This window comes from Oncorhynchus nerka, linkage group LG23, assembly GCF_034236695.1.
Source record: "Oncorhynchus nerka isolate Pitt River linkage group LG23, Oner_Uvic_2.0, whole genome shotgun sequence".
In the NCBI taxonomy this organism is placed as follows: Eukaryota; Metazoa; Chordata; class Actinopteri; order Salmoniformes; family Salmonidae; genus Oncorhynchus; species Oncorhynchus nerka.
Genome location: NC_088418.1, coordinates 12872983 through 12887396, shown reverse-complemented (window position 1 = coordinate 12887396; position 14414 = coordinate 12872983). Strand labels below are relative to the sequence as shown.

At 46.3% G+C, this 14414-nt stretch overlaps 1 pseudogene; it reads left to right on the top strand.

Annotated features, from left to right (window-relative positions):
• Positions 1-14414, top strand: part of LOC115107174 (voltage-dependent T-type calcium channel subunit alpha-1G-like) — a 444217-nt pseudogene that overhangs the window by 302000 nt on the left and 127803 nt on the right.

Below are 14414 nucleotides of genomic sequence, written 5' to 3'. Positions count from 1 at the left end.
AGAGGGAGAGGGAGAGACTAGGGAGAGGGAGAGGGAGAGACTAGGGAGTGGGAGGGAGAGGGAGAGACTAGGGAGTGGGAGGGAGAGGGAGAGGGAGAGACTAGGGAGTGGGAGGGAGAGGGAGAGGGAGTGGGAGGGAGAGGGAGAGGGAGAGACTAGGGAGTGGGAGGGAGAGGGAGAGGGAGAGGGAGAGGGGGAGGGAGAGGGAGAGGGAGAGGGAGAGAGGGAGGGAGTGGGAGGGAGGGAGAGGAGAGAGAGAGACTAGGGAGTGGGAGGGAGAGAGAGGGAGGGAGAGGGAGAGACTAGGGAGGGAGAGGGAGAGAGGAGAGGGAGAGTGAGAGGGAGAGGGAGAGACTAGGGAGTGGGAGGGAGGGAGGGAGGGAGGGAGGGAGACAGCAAAAAAAGCGGGACAGATAGAGAGGGTGATCTAGAGAGAGTGTACAGCGATGTCAGCCAGTGATTGCTGAGCTCATAGATTTATAGATAATGTGAGAGGTCTCTGGCCTTTGACAAACCAGTCAGGCAGGATGACTACTAAAGATCTGGCACACATCTAGATTGAGACGTATTATTAGCTCACCAAGATAAACTCCACTTTACCACACACAGAGACAGACAGACAGACAGACAGACAGACACCGTCTCCCCAATCTTGAGCCCTGATGTTGAAAATGTTTTTAAGCTAAGTTTGCCTAGACTTCCACTCCTCCTCTCTTCCTCTCCTCTCTTCCTCTCCTCTCTTCTTCTCTCTTCTTCTCCTCTCTTCCTCTCCTCCTCTCTTTCCCTCCTCTCTTCTCCTCTCTTCCCTCCTCTCTTCCTCTCCTCCTCTCTTCCCCTCCTCACTTACCCCCTCCTCTCCTTCTCTTTTCCTCTCCTCTCTTCTTCTCTCTTCTTCTCCTCTCTTCCTCTCATCCTCTCTTCCCCTCCTCTCTTCCTCTCCTCTCTTCCTCTCCTCTCTTCCTCTCCTCTCTTCCTCTCCTCTCTTCTTCTCTCTTCTTCTCCTCTATTCCTCTCCTCCTCTCTTTCCCTCCTCTCTTCTCCTCTTCCCTCCTCTCTTCCTCTCCTCCTCTCTTCCCCTCCTCACTTACCCCCTCCTCTCCTTCTCTTTTCCTCTCCCCCTCCTCTCCTCTTCTCCTCCTCTGGTTCTTTCCTCCTGTCTTCACAATTCATTTGAAAGCTGTTTGCTCAATTCCTTCACAATTGTTTTCTAACATCCATCTCACAGTTTATTTTTAATCGGCCGAACTTTGCAGTGAGTCAGGGTTGCTAGGTAACGACAGGTTGAATGACATGAGTTGGGATGAGAGATGTTTGGTTCTGGGTATATGCCCTGGTATATGCACACACACACACACACACACACACACACACACACACACACACACACACACACACACATATACACACACACACACACACACATACATATTGCAATGGATTCGCCATGTGATTATGTCTTGTAATGTCACACACTGATAACTGACTTACGGTATACCTTGTGAAGTTATAACTCATGCTTGAAATGCGTATGATTGGCCCAAAGACATTATGCTATCACATTGAGCTGTGTTGCTGTGTGTTATTGCAACTTGGCTGCATTCTGCTATGATTGGCGGTTGAGCATCTCTTCTGTGTATTGAGCATCTTTTCTGTGTATACTGAAGGGATTCATATTCTGTGCATCTTTAGCATGATACAGAATATATACATGATATATCTGCCTGGTCAACTTAATTATCTTTCTGCTTTCTTTGCTGCTATGGTGCCTCTCCTCTCTATTCACCCTTCCTTTCTTATTTTCCTTTCTCTCACTTTTACTCATTCTCCCTCTTTATCTCTCTCTTTCTATGTTCCTCTCTCTCACACCTTTTCTCTCTCCCTCGCTTTCTCTCTCCATTTCACTTTCTCTCTATCCCCCTCTCTCTCTCTCTGTCTTCCCCTCCTTCTCTTCCTGCGGTAAAACATCACACACTTCCACTGTAGGAAGAGCCCACGAGAGAGGACTTGCATGTCCAGTTGAGCCTAGATCAACTGCCTCTAGGCTCAAGGGTATGTACTGCAATGTGCTCCCACCTCTTCACACACTCTTTCTCTCTCCCCCTCTCTCCCCCTCTCTCCCCTCTCTCCCCCTCTCTCCCTCTCAGGCTCCCCCTGTCTCTCTACCCTCCACATCCCCGCTGCACGATGCCACGGCTGTTGAGACTAACCAGGTTAACAGTGTGTGTGTGTTCAACGTGTGTGTGTGTTCAACGTGTGTGTGTGTGTTCAACGTGTGTGTGTTCAACGTGTGTGTGTTCAGTTGTTGTGTGTGTCTTCACTGTCTTAACTGTAGTGTCAGACGGTTGATAAGTAGTTGGTTGTTTTTATGTTGGAAAGCAGATCCTCACAGATGTCTCTCTCTGCAGGTCCATTGGGTTCCTTCCATTAGCGGAGCAAACAAATAAACGCACTAGAAACATGGCCCATAGTAGCCAAACGAAAGCTAAAGCACTACAGTAGAAATGTCCCTAAAGCCTCTCTGTTTATGGACGATATAGAGACAGTCGTTTAGAGCCAACGGAACAGCTTTAGAATAACAGGGATACAGTTAACCCTGGGAGAGGGATTTAAAGGGGAGTCTGCTCTGTGTGGTCTGCTGTGGTTAACCCTGGGAGAGGGATTTAAAGGGGAGTCTGCTCTGTGTGGTCTGCTGTGGTTATCCCTGTAGTTACCCCCCTCAGTGTGTGGATGTGCCTGCCCTGTCCTGTGCAGTCCGTGTATTTCTATCTGTTTATGAGTAACGGAGGTGGTTCGGTGAACATGACGATTTGCATTAGCACCCAGCGCTAATGCCTTGGCTTTAGCGCAGTGGGCTAACACAGTCACGAGTCAGGCAGGCAGCTGATCGAAACCTGGTTGTCACATCTTCGTCTGAGGCCATCGAAGCAGCGGTGCGACACTACTAGAGATCGTTAGAGACGTTGTCAGTGACTCCATCTACATTACTACATACACACTCCCCCATCCAAAGCACATGCACTCATTTCTCCATTCACACCTTTAGAGTGGCCTGATTGAGATTACCTTGTGAGAAATGTATTGTTTTCTATCAGGCAATATTGGCATCAGTCCCTCTCTCCAGAGCCAGGTTTGTGGTCAGGCTGTGCTGTGGCTCCCTCCCTCCAGAGGCAGATTTGTGGTCAGGCTGTGCTTTGGCTCCCTCCCTCCCTCCTTCCAGAGCCAGGTTTGTGGTTAGGCTGTGCTGTGGCTCCCTCCCTCCCTCCCTCCCTCCCTCCCTCCCTCCCTCCCTCCCTCCCTCTCCCTACTGTCTGCCTAAATTGTCCTGCCCGTTTGTAAACAAGCTATTTTCTATCCGTCTTCTCTTTCGCTGCTCCTGATCGATTCCCAGTAGAATAGTGTTCCTGCTCCTGATCGACTCCCAGTAGAATAGTGTTCCTGCTCCTTGTTCCTTCTTCTTGTGTCCTCCTTGGAACAGCTATTGATAGTGAAGCTACAGTGTGTTAATAAATGTCTTGTTAAAATAATACAGATGAATGATCAGATCAACCAAAGGACAACAATTTAGCTCGGTCAAAATCCATAAATATACTATTCATTCATGCATTCATTCATTTTGTTCATTAGTAAATGAGTACATTCCGTTTCAGATTTAAAATGTGTCCGGCTGTGAACAGCGACATGAGCATTATCAGCCGGAATGACTGTCGGCCTGTTCAGGCTGCTGCTACTGTGACAGACTGGTCAATAGTAGACAGAGTAGAAGCAGAGTAGAGCATCGTTCGGTTCTAACAGTCATTTTTATCTCGTATCACATCACTGGAGCCTGGAACATTCAGAGTATCAGACACACTGCCATCTCAGACAACACAGACCTGCCAAGTAGGCAGCAACCAGCTCTAAACCATAAGGTCTGAGCCCCATTTGTGATCAGTAATCTGAAATGAGTTTCAGCTCTCTGCCTGCCCTAGGTGAGCGGACTACTTATCTTATGGATAGGCAGCTTAGGGTTTAACCTTTCCCTGTATCTCAAAATGGCCACTTTATGGTCAAACACTGACAGTCATCTTACGGGATCAACCTCATTCCTCTTCCCCAGAAAGGTGATATGGGAGTCAGTCTGGCCCCGGGGTCACGGACATGGTCCCAGCCAAGGCCCCGGCTATGGTCCTGGCTGCATCCACATAGGAGGCCCCAGCTAGGGTCCCTTCCATACAGGCCTTACTGGGCTGTCCCTCTCTCTACAGTGGTCTCAGGGGTCCGGGGGACTCAGCTGGGCCCCTGGCCTAGTGTTGGGCCCACCGTGAGTACCACACACATCTCATGCACACACATACAGGCACTATGTGTCACACTGGAGGAATGAGGCTGAACCCTCCTCCCTTTCCCTCCCTGGGGAGCAGTCTGGGTACCCACAATGCTATGCGTTGTGTACTCCAGCCCAAACCACAAAGTAGACCCTCCACCCCCCGGGCCTACTCAGTTGCCAATAGGGAGGGGAGGAGTGTGGGCACCCACAATGCTTTGCGTGCCCACCATGAGTTGTTAGAAGTGTACTCCAGCCCAAATCACTAAATAGACCCCCCCCCCACCCCACAATGCTTTGTGCTGAGGCTCTGATGAGCTTGTCCTGTCACATCTGTTTTTATTAATTAGTGTGTTTGTTGTTCACTGAGATAAAAGTAGAATATAATCTGTGTTCAGTTCAGCTTGTTGTTTGTTGCATATTCTGACCTGCACTGTTTTCCTGTTGTGATTTTAGCTGTCTGTAGCTTAGTCCTCTGTGTTGGTGATGTGTGTTTTGTAGACGTTGCAATTATCCCGTTGGTTTCTACTGTTCACCACCTATTTGCTGCTGACGACTCTCCTCAACCACATAATGTAACAACAAGCATTAAACCGCTGATTTGAACCAATGGGAGACATCGCAGCTAGATTCTCTGTCCTTCGTCTGAATGGTCAGCACTGTTTTCACCCTGCTAGTGTACGTCCTATCCTCTCTCTGAGTCAGAGGTTTAGGGGTTTAGGCCTAGGGCTGATTGGCTGTAGGTATAGGCCTAGGGCTGATTGGCTGCAGGTATAGGCCTAGGGCTGATTGGCTGCAGGTATAGGCCTAGGGCTGATTGGCTGCAGGTATAGGCCTAGGGCTGATTGGCTGGCTAGTTCATTACCGCCCATCTCTCCTAAACGGTTCAGGAAATCAGGTCTGATAGGTTCGCACACGCAAGGTGCACGCACACACACACACGCAAGGAACACACTCACATGCACCTCGAGGTGAAGAAAGCCATTTGTTTGATGAGAGAAATTGAGATTTCGATATTTAGGCACTTCTATAAACCCCACCCACTGTGAATATATGAATAACTACTGCATATCATTGCTACAGAAACCACATCCACTGTGAATATATTAATAACTACTGCATATAACTGCTATAGAAAAAAAACACACCCACTGTGAATATATTAATAACTACTGCATATCACTGCTATAGAAACCACACCCACTGTGAATATATTAACTACTACTGCATATCACTGCTATGGAAACCACACCCACTGTGAATATATTAACTACTACTGCATATCACTGCTATAGACTAGATACTGGCCGTAGAGATGGAGAGAGAAAAGGGGAGAGCGAAAACAGAAAGGTGTTCAAGAGAGGAACATGTTTTACTGTAAATGTAGGAAGAACAAGAGAGAGAGAGAGAGAGAGAGAGAGAGAGAGAGAGAGAGAGAGAGAGAGGACAAAGAGGGAACAGAACAGGCAACAAACCGTTCTGCCGTTCTGCCAAACTCACTGGGTGGATGATTTGTATTAGAAGGTTGTGTGTGTGTTCTCTCCCGTCTGTGCATCAGACTGAAGCTCTGTAGAATGACTGTGTTTACGGGGCTTAGATCGGCATGGGGTTGGCTCGTCATACCCAACCCTAACGGGTAGAACCCTGATGGGTAGAAATAGCTCTGTTTATCTTCTCAGAGTGATCCCCCCCCTCCCTCTCTACACCTTTCCATGGCTCTCTGGTCTATCACAGAAAAGCAGTCTGAAACTGACAATCTGTCCCCTATCATATGATAACTCATATTACGGTATCTTCTCTAACGGTGCCGGTGCCCTACGTAACAGGAAATATGAGATATTCCATTTGGACGGTCAATTTGGACCTTCAATTTGGACGGTCAATTTGGAGATGCATTTTGATCCTTATGAAGTTGTGTGAGAGTCTATGTGTCATTGTCTGTGTGTAGCCTACGTGCTTGGATGTGTGCACATAAGTGTGTGTGTGTTCATACATGTATAGGTGTTCCTGTGTGCGCTGTGTGTTTCAGTGTGGTCTAAGACAGCATGTTTTCTACTGCCCCTGCATGTTAGCTAACACATTGTTTTGACAGAGCTGCCCTCCATCGATGTCTCTCCCTCCTTCTCTAGCCTCTGCACTCTTGACCTATTGACCTGTGAACTCTCCAGCCTTCCTGGCTACTGGGAGAAGTTGCCCCCTAAACACAGATCTAGGATCAGCTCATCCTTCCTATACACAAACGATTAGCATTAGGGGATGAAGACAAAACTGACCCAAGATCAGTGTGTCGAGGCAGCTTCATCATTCTCTGTCTGGCTTACATACTGGCTATTACTGCCTGCTCCCTGACTCGCCTTTTGAGAAAATAACCATATACTGTCTTCTATTTGTGTGTGTGTGTGTGTGTGCATATATGCATGTGTTTGCGCATGTGTGTGTGTGTATGTGTGTGTGTGTGTGTTGTGTGTGTGTATGTGTGTGTGTTTGTTGTGTGTGTGTATGTAGGGAGAAGACTCCAAGTCAGTATCAGAGGCTGATTTATCATCGAGGAGTATGGAGGACATGAACGGCAGTGGAAAGGATGCGTCTGGCTCCCCGGGTGAGACACACACACACACACACACACACACACACACACGCACACACAAATGACATTTATTGCACTTCTACACTGTAAACGTAGAAAGTCTCAAAGCACCATGTTTGTGTAATGAAACCATGGAAAGTAGTGCAGCTCGTGAGATCTTGTGTTTGGATGAATGTATGTTTTATGACAGGGTGAACAGATTACATGCTCTGTAAAAGGCAGCATCAAAACACAAACACTGTGTGTTTAGAAATGCAAATGGTTCGTAGCCTAACTATTGGTTGATAATAAGTGACTATTTTTTTTTCCAATTCCACCTTTCTTTAGATTAGAAACAGGAAGTAAGATGGTACATTTTATTAGTCAACCATACATCCACATTCTGGGGTGAATTTAAATTGACCAACAACAAAAAAAACAACCAACGTACACTTAAATAAATGTCAGTATATTTATGAGAGAGCTTTCTTCCAACAACAAAACATTAAAAGAAAGAAAAGCAGTTTAAACAGGATTCAAAACACCGGCCAAACCTGGACTACGCTGGGACCATTGTGCGCCGCCATATGCGACTCCCAATCATGGCTGATTGTGATACAGCCTGGATTTGAACCAGGGTGTATGTAGTGATGCTTCTAGCACTAAGATGCAGTACCTTAGGCCACTGCGCCACTCAGGAACCCTACTAGACAGGATTCAAAACATAATAATAGTGTTTAGTAGCATTAGAGAGAGGAAACGACACCAAAAGAGAAGGTACCTAATTCTGAACTAGACAGGATCAAAACATCATAATAGTTTTTAGAAGCATTAGAGAGAGGAAATGACACCAAAGGAGAAGGGATCTAATTCTAAACTAGACAGGATTCAAAACATCATAATAGTTTTTAGAAGCATTAGAGAGAGGAAATGACACCAAAGGAGAAGGGATCTAATTCTAAACTAGACAGGATTCAAAACATCATAATAGTGTTTTCACTATTTTTTCTTAGCGCTCCCCGTCTCTGGCAAAGTGTTGCATAAAACTTGATTAAGTGTTACGTCATGTCATGTTTCAGAACATCTCAGGATGAGGTGTTTTAATACTCCAGCAAAGGGAAGGTTTGATCTCGTTGAAGTTGTTGGCAGCTCAGTTGGCAGTCGTTTGGCTGTGACAAAAGCACTACTTTTTCACAGCGAACACATAACAGAACATTGAATTGCGTATTACATTTAGCTGTAATTTCTTTGTTTCCAGAGAATATACATAAATATTTACTCACGTATTGAAGCACAGAAGTATGCTAAACTAATTAGAATGAAATGAAATAAAACCACTACAGAATCCAGAGTATATATATGTAGACGCAATTGGGCTTTTATGAAAATATTCCATTATGATGAAAATCTTCTTCGTAGCTGTATAAATGTGTCCCACATTGGATGGGCATGCATTTTTCTCACACACACACACACACACACACACACACACACACACACACACACACACACACACACACACACACACACACACACACACACACACACACACACACACAGAGAGAGCGGAATCAAATCACACAGCGACATTCTGCTACAGCTAAAAGTCATCCATTATTCCTGATGCTGTATCTACATAGTACAGAAGAGAACAACTCCCCAGCGCTACGACAACTTTAAACTACTTCAGCTTAACTCATGTAGTGGTTAGAAGAGCTGTTTAAGCACAGTGACTGGAGGGAGGGAGGGAGACACAATTGGGGAGCGAGAGATGGGAGAGGGTGAAGCTGAGAGAGAGAGGAGGAGTGGGCAAGAGGAAGACATTGAGGGACGAAGGCAGAAGTTTAAAGACGCACACCAACTGAGATGAGAGATGCATTCGTCTTCTCTGTGTCATGCATTCATCTGGCTGTTGAAAATAATATTCCCCATGCACACATCTTGTCAGATTAGAGAAATATTGATGTGGTAAACAGTTCCTCCTTCTCACATTAGAGATAATCTTATAACTGGGTCTCCCCCACCATTCTCTATCCTTCCAATGTTCCCCCTTTCACTGACCCTTCTTTCTCTACCTCTCTCTCTCTCTCTCTTTTTGTCCATCCTCGTTTCACTTTTACTCCTTTCCTTCCCTCGTGCCACCTCTCCCACCTTCCTCTCTCTCTCCTCCCTTTCTCCCACTCCCTCTTCTCCCCCTCCCTCTCCCCACCAGTAGTCCCTATAAACGGTCATGTTGACCTGAAGACCAGTCTGACCCCTCCTCTGATCACCCACACTGCTGCCACCCCCATGCCCGTTCCCAAGCTGCCCTCCGTGGTTGACCCTGCTCCGGGCTATGAGTCCCGACACGGCAGCAACGTCTCCATGGACCTAGCCTGCTACGACAAGTCTCCGGTTAGTGTATTCCACTAGTCCACTATCAATCAACTGGATCTTCCCAGGAACCCATGCATTAGGCACTGTGCCCCCTCTCTGCCCAGGCCCTGTGTGCACAACAACTAAGACTGTAGATATTCAGTCTAACCTGTATGGATGATGTTCAAGAAGACATTTATGATGATTAATATGACTTGTCATCAGCTCAACTCTCTGGCTATTTACTGATGCCAGATGTGACTGATGCCGTTGTGACTGATGTCATCTATGACTGATGCCAGTTGTGACTGATGCCCGTTGTGACTGATGCCAGTTGTGACTGATACCAGCTATGACTGATGCCAGCTATGACTGATGCCAGTTGTGACTGATGGCAGTTGTGACTAGATGGCAGCTGTGACTGGATGCCAGTTGTGACTGGATGTCATCTATGACTGATGCCAGTTGTGACTGGATGCCAGTTGTGACTAGATGGCAGCTGTGACTGGATGCCAGTTGTGACTGGATGCCAGTTGTGACTGGATGTCATCTATGACTGATGCCAGTTGTGACTGATGCCAGTTGTGACTGATACCAGCTATGACTGATGCCAGCTATGACTGATGCCAGTTGTGACTGATGCCAGTTGTGACTGGATGCCAGCTGTGACTGGATGGCAGTTGTGACTGGATGCCAGCTGTGACTGGATGCCAGCTGTGACTGGATGCCAGTTATGACTGATGCCAGTTGTGACTGATGCCAGTTGTGACGGATGGCAGTTGTGACTGGATGCCAGTTGTGACTGGATGCCAGTTGTGACTGGATGCCAGTTGTGACTGATGCCAGTTGTGACTGATACCAGTTGTGACTGGATGCCAGCTGTGACTGGATGCCAGTTATGACTGATGCCAGTTGTGACTGATACCAGTTGTGACGGATGGCAGTTTTGACTGGATGCCAGTTGTGACTGGATGCCAGTTGTGACTGATGGCAGTTTTGACTGGATGCCAGTTGTGACTGATGCCAGTTGTGACTGATGCCAGTTGTGACTGGATGCCAGTTGTGACTGATGCCAGTTGTGACTGGATGCCAGTTGTGACTGATGCCAGTTGTGACTGATACCAGTTGTGACTGGATGCCAGTTGTGACTGATGCCAGTTATGACTAATGCCAGCAACAATAATAAAAACTATAGTAATGACCATTAAGCATTTTTATTATAATTTGTATATATATATATATATATATATATATATATATTTACCTTTTATTTAACTAGGCAAGTCAATTCAGAACATATTCTTATTTACAAAGACGGCCTACCAAGAGGCAAAAGGCTGGGATGAAAAAAAAGTAGGAGAAAACACACATCATGACAAGAGAGAAACCACAACACTACGTAAAGAGAGCCCTAAGACAACAACACATCATGACAAGAGAGAAACCACAACACTACGTAAAGAGAGCCCTAAGACAACAACACATCATGACAAGAGAGAAACCACAACACTACGTAAAGAGAGCCCTAAGACAACAACACATCATGACAAGAGAGAAACCACAACACTACGTAAAGAGACCTAAGACAACAACACAGCATGACAAGAGAGAAACCACAATACTACGTAAAGAGAGCCCTAAGACAACAACACATCATGACAAGAGAGAAACCACAACACTACGTAAAGAGAGCCTAAGACAACAACACATCATGACAAGAGAGAAACCACAACACTACGTAAAGAGACCTAAGACAACAACACAGCATGACAAGAGAGAAACCACAATACTACGTAAAGAGAGCCCTAAGACAACAACACATCATGACAAGAGAGAAACCACAACACTACGTAAAGAGAGCCCTAAGACAACAACACATCATGACAAGAGAGAAACCACAACACTACGTAAAGAGAGCCCTAAGACAACAACAGATCATGACAAGAGAGAAACCACAACACTACGTAAAGAGAGACCTAAGACAACAACACAGCATGACAAGAGAGAAACCACAACACTACGTAAAGAGAGACCTAAGACAACAACACATCATGACAAGAGAGAAACCACAACACTACGTAAAGAGAGACCTAAGACAACAACACATCATGACAAGAGAGAAACCACAACACTACGTAAAGAGAGACCTAAGACAACAACACATCATGACATTGAGGAGAATCTGAGGATTAAGACAAAAACCTCTAGTAACAACATCCTAAAATGTAATATTCTATATTCTATATTGTTATATTCTATATTCTATATTGTTATATTCTATATTCTATGTTGTTATATTCTATATTCTATGTTGTTATATTCTATATTCTATATTGTTATATTCTATATTCTATATTGTTTTTGGTTACTAACGTTCCCTAAGAGGTACAAACGGCCCCCAAGGGTTACAAACGTTCCCTAGAAAGGGAATTTGTTTACTTCATCTGGCTTTCTTTTTGTCATTCATACCTTCTCTCTTTCTCTCCACCCTCCATCTCTTTCTCTCCAGACCAGTGCTCGTAGCACCTCCCCTTACGCCCCATGGAGCTCCGCCTCTGGCTGGACCAGCCGTAGATCAAGCTGGAACAGCGTAGGCCGTGCTCCTTCGCTCAAACGAACAAAGCGTCAGTCTGGCGAACGGCGGTCGCTCCTCTCCGGAGAGGGTGGGTCCAGTTCGGAGGATGATGAGGGGGGAGGAGGGGGGACATCGGAGGGAGATGATGTGTCCCTGTGTCGTACCGACTCCATGTCCCAGTCCCAACACCTACACAGGAAGATGGAGTCTGTGGAGACCAGGGGGTCCATAGACCTGGCCCCTGACATACTGCTACAGGTGAACACACACACACACATTCTTGTACAGCTAACCTTACCCTAACCCTAGCTCCTAAACATAACTCCTAACCCTAGCTCCTAAACCTAAACCTAACTCCTAACCCTAACCCTAGCTCCTAACCTAAACCTAACTCCTAACCCTAACCCTAGCTCCTAAACCTAAACCTAACTCCTAACCCTAGCTCCTAAACCTAACTCCTAACCCTAACCCTAACTCTAGCTCCTAAACCTAAACCTAACTCCTAACCCTAACCCTTGCTCCTAAACATAACTCCTAACCCTAACCCTAACCCTAGCTCCTAAACCTAAACCTAGCTCCTAAACCTAAACCTAACTCCTAACCCTAACTCTAGCTCCTAAACCTAAACCTAACTCCTAACCCTAACCCTAACTCTAGCTTGTAAACCTAAAACAAACTCATAACCCTAACCCTAGCTCCTAAACCAAACTCCTAACCCTAACCCTAGCTCCTAAACCTAAAACTAACTCCTAACCCTAGCTCCTAAACCTAAATCTAACTCCTAACCCTAACCCTAGCTCCTAAACCTAAAACTAATTCCTAACCCTAGCTCCTAAACCTAAACCTAACTCCTAACCCCAACCCTAGCTCCTAAACCTAAACCTAACTCCTAACCCTAACCCTAGCTCCTAAACCTAAAACTAACTCCTAACCCTAGCTCCTAAACCTAACTCCTAACCCTAACCCTAACTCTAGCTCCTAAACCTAAACCTAACTCCTAACCCTTAATGTAATTCTGACCCAAACATTAATTCTAACCTTAACGCTAAACCCCCTAGAAATAGCATTTGAACTTGAGGGGACTAACAAAATGTCCCCAGTTGGTCAAATTTTTGTTTGTTTACTATTAGTGGGACTTCACAAGAATAGTTAAACACGTCCACACATACACACACACACACACACACATACACACACCAGGGGATCTATAGACCTGTCCCCCTAAACACTACCCTCATTTTATTGATGGTCCATTTTACGTGACAACGGCAGTTATCACTGGATAGAACCACGTTCTTGAGTGTTTTAAAATGCCTTCAAGTACCTATAAATGACTGTGTTAACCATGGTTGTAAAACTCTAGGTGCCCTTCCTGTATCGCTCAGCCAGTATACACAGCTCCAGACCCCCCTCGCTAGGAGGCCTGAGAGCCCCAGAACGCAGTGACTGTAACGGGAAAGGCACTCCGGCCCCTGGGGGGGCCCTGGCCCAGACACAGCTCTCCCTCGAGGACAACACAGAGGACGAAGCGGCAGAGGAGGAGGTTGTGGGTCGTGTCGCCAGGCTGTCACGCTGGCTGGAGAGGAAACAGCCAGAGTGGTGTCGAAAGAGAGATACCTGGTCCCTGTACATATTGCCCCCGGACTCCAGGTGACACACACACACACACACACACACACACACACACACACACACACACACACACGATGATCTCATCCCTACCCATTTTTGCATGTCATGCTTCATTCTCCATCTTAAGGTCTCACTCTGTTGATTCTCCATGTTAAGGTCTCACTCTGTTGATTCTCCATGTTAAGGTCTCACTCTGTTGATTCTCCATCACTCTGTTTGGGATATTATCTCTCCCTCCCTCCCTCCCTCCCTCCCTCCCTCCTTTCATCCATTGCTCCCATTCAGCCTCTGTGGCTTTGAACTGTGTCTGAATGTATGATTCTAGGGCCTGGTGGAGAATGTGTGTGTGTTTCAGGTTGGAAAATACGTTTCACACTTTAGCCCTAGTCAACATTCTCCAGCCCAGAGCTTTAGTAATTCCACAACAAAAGCCCATCCATTCTCTACCCTCCCTCTCCTCCTCTCCCCTCTACTTCCACATACTTGTGACTCCTCCTCCTCTTTTCTACTCTTCTCCCCCTGTTCTCCTCTTCTTCTCTCTCCCTCTCCTCCTTTCCTCCTTAAATTCCTTTCCTTTGGCCATGATAGAACCCAGTGTTCTGTCCTAACAGTGGCCATGATAGAACCCAGTGTTCTGTCCTAACAGTGGCCATGGTAGAACCCAGTGTTCTGTCCTAACAGTGGCCATGGTAGAACACAGTGTTCTGTCCTAACAGTTCCCATGGTAGAACCCAGTGTGTTGCTCTAACAGTTCCCATGGTAGAACCCAGTGTGTTGCTCTAACAGTTCCCATGATAGAACCCAGTGTGTTGCTCTAACAGTTGCCATGGTAGAACCCAGTGTGTTGCTCTAACAGTTCCCATGATAGAACCCAGTGTGTTGCTCTAACAGTTCCCATGGTAGAACCCAGTGTGTTGTTCTAACAGTTCCCATGGTAGAACCCAGTGTTCCGTCCTAACAGTTTCCATGATAGAACCCAGTGT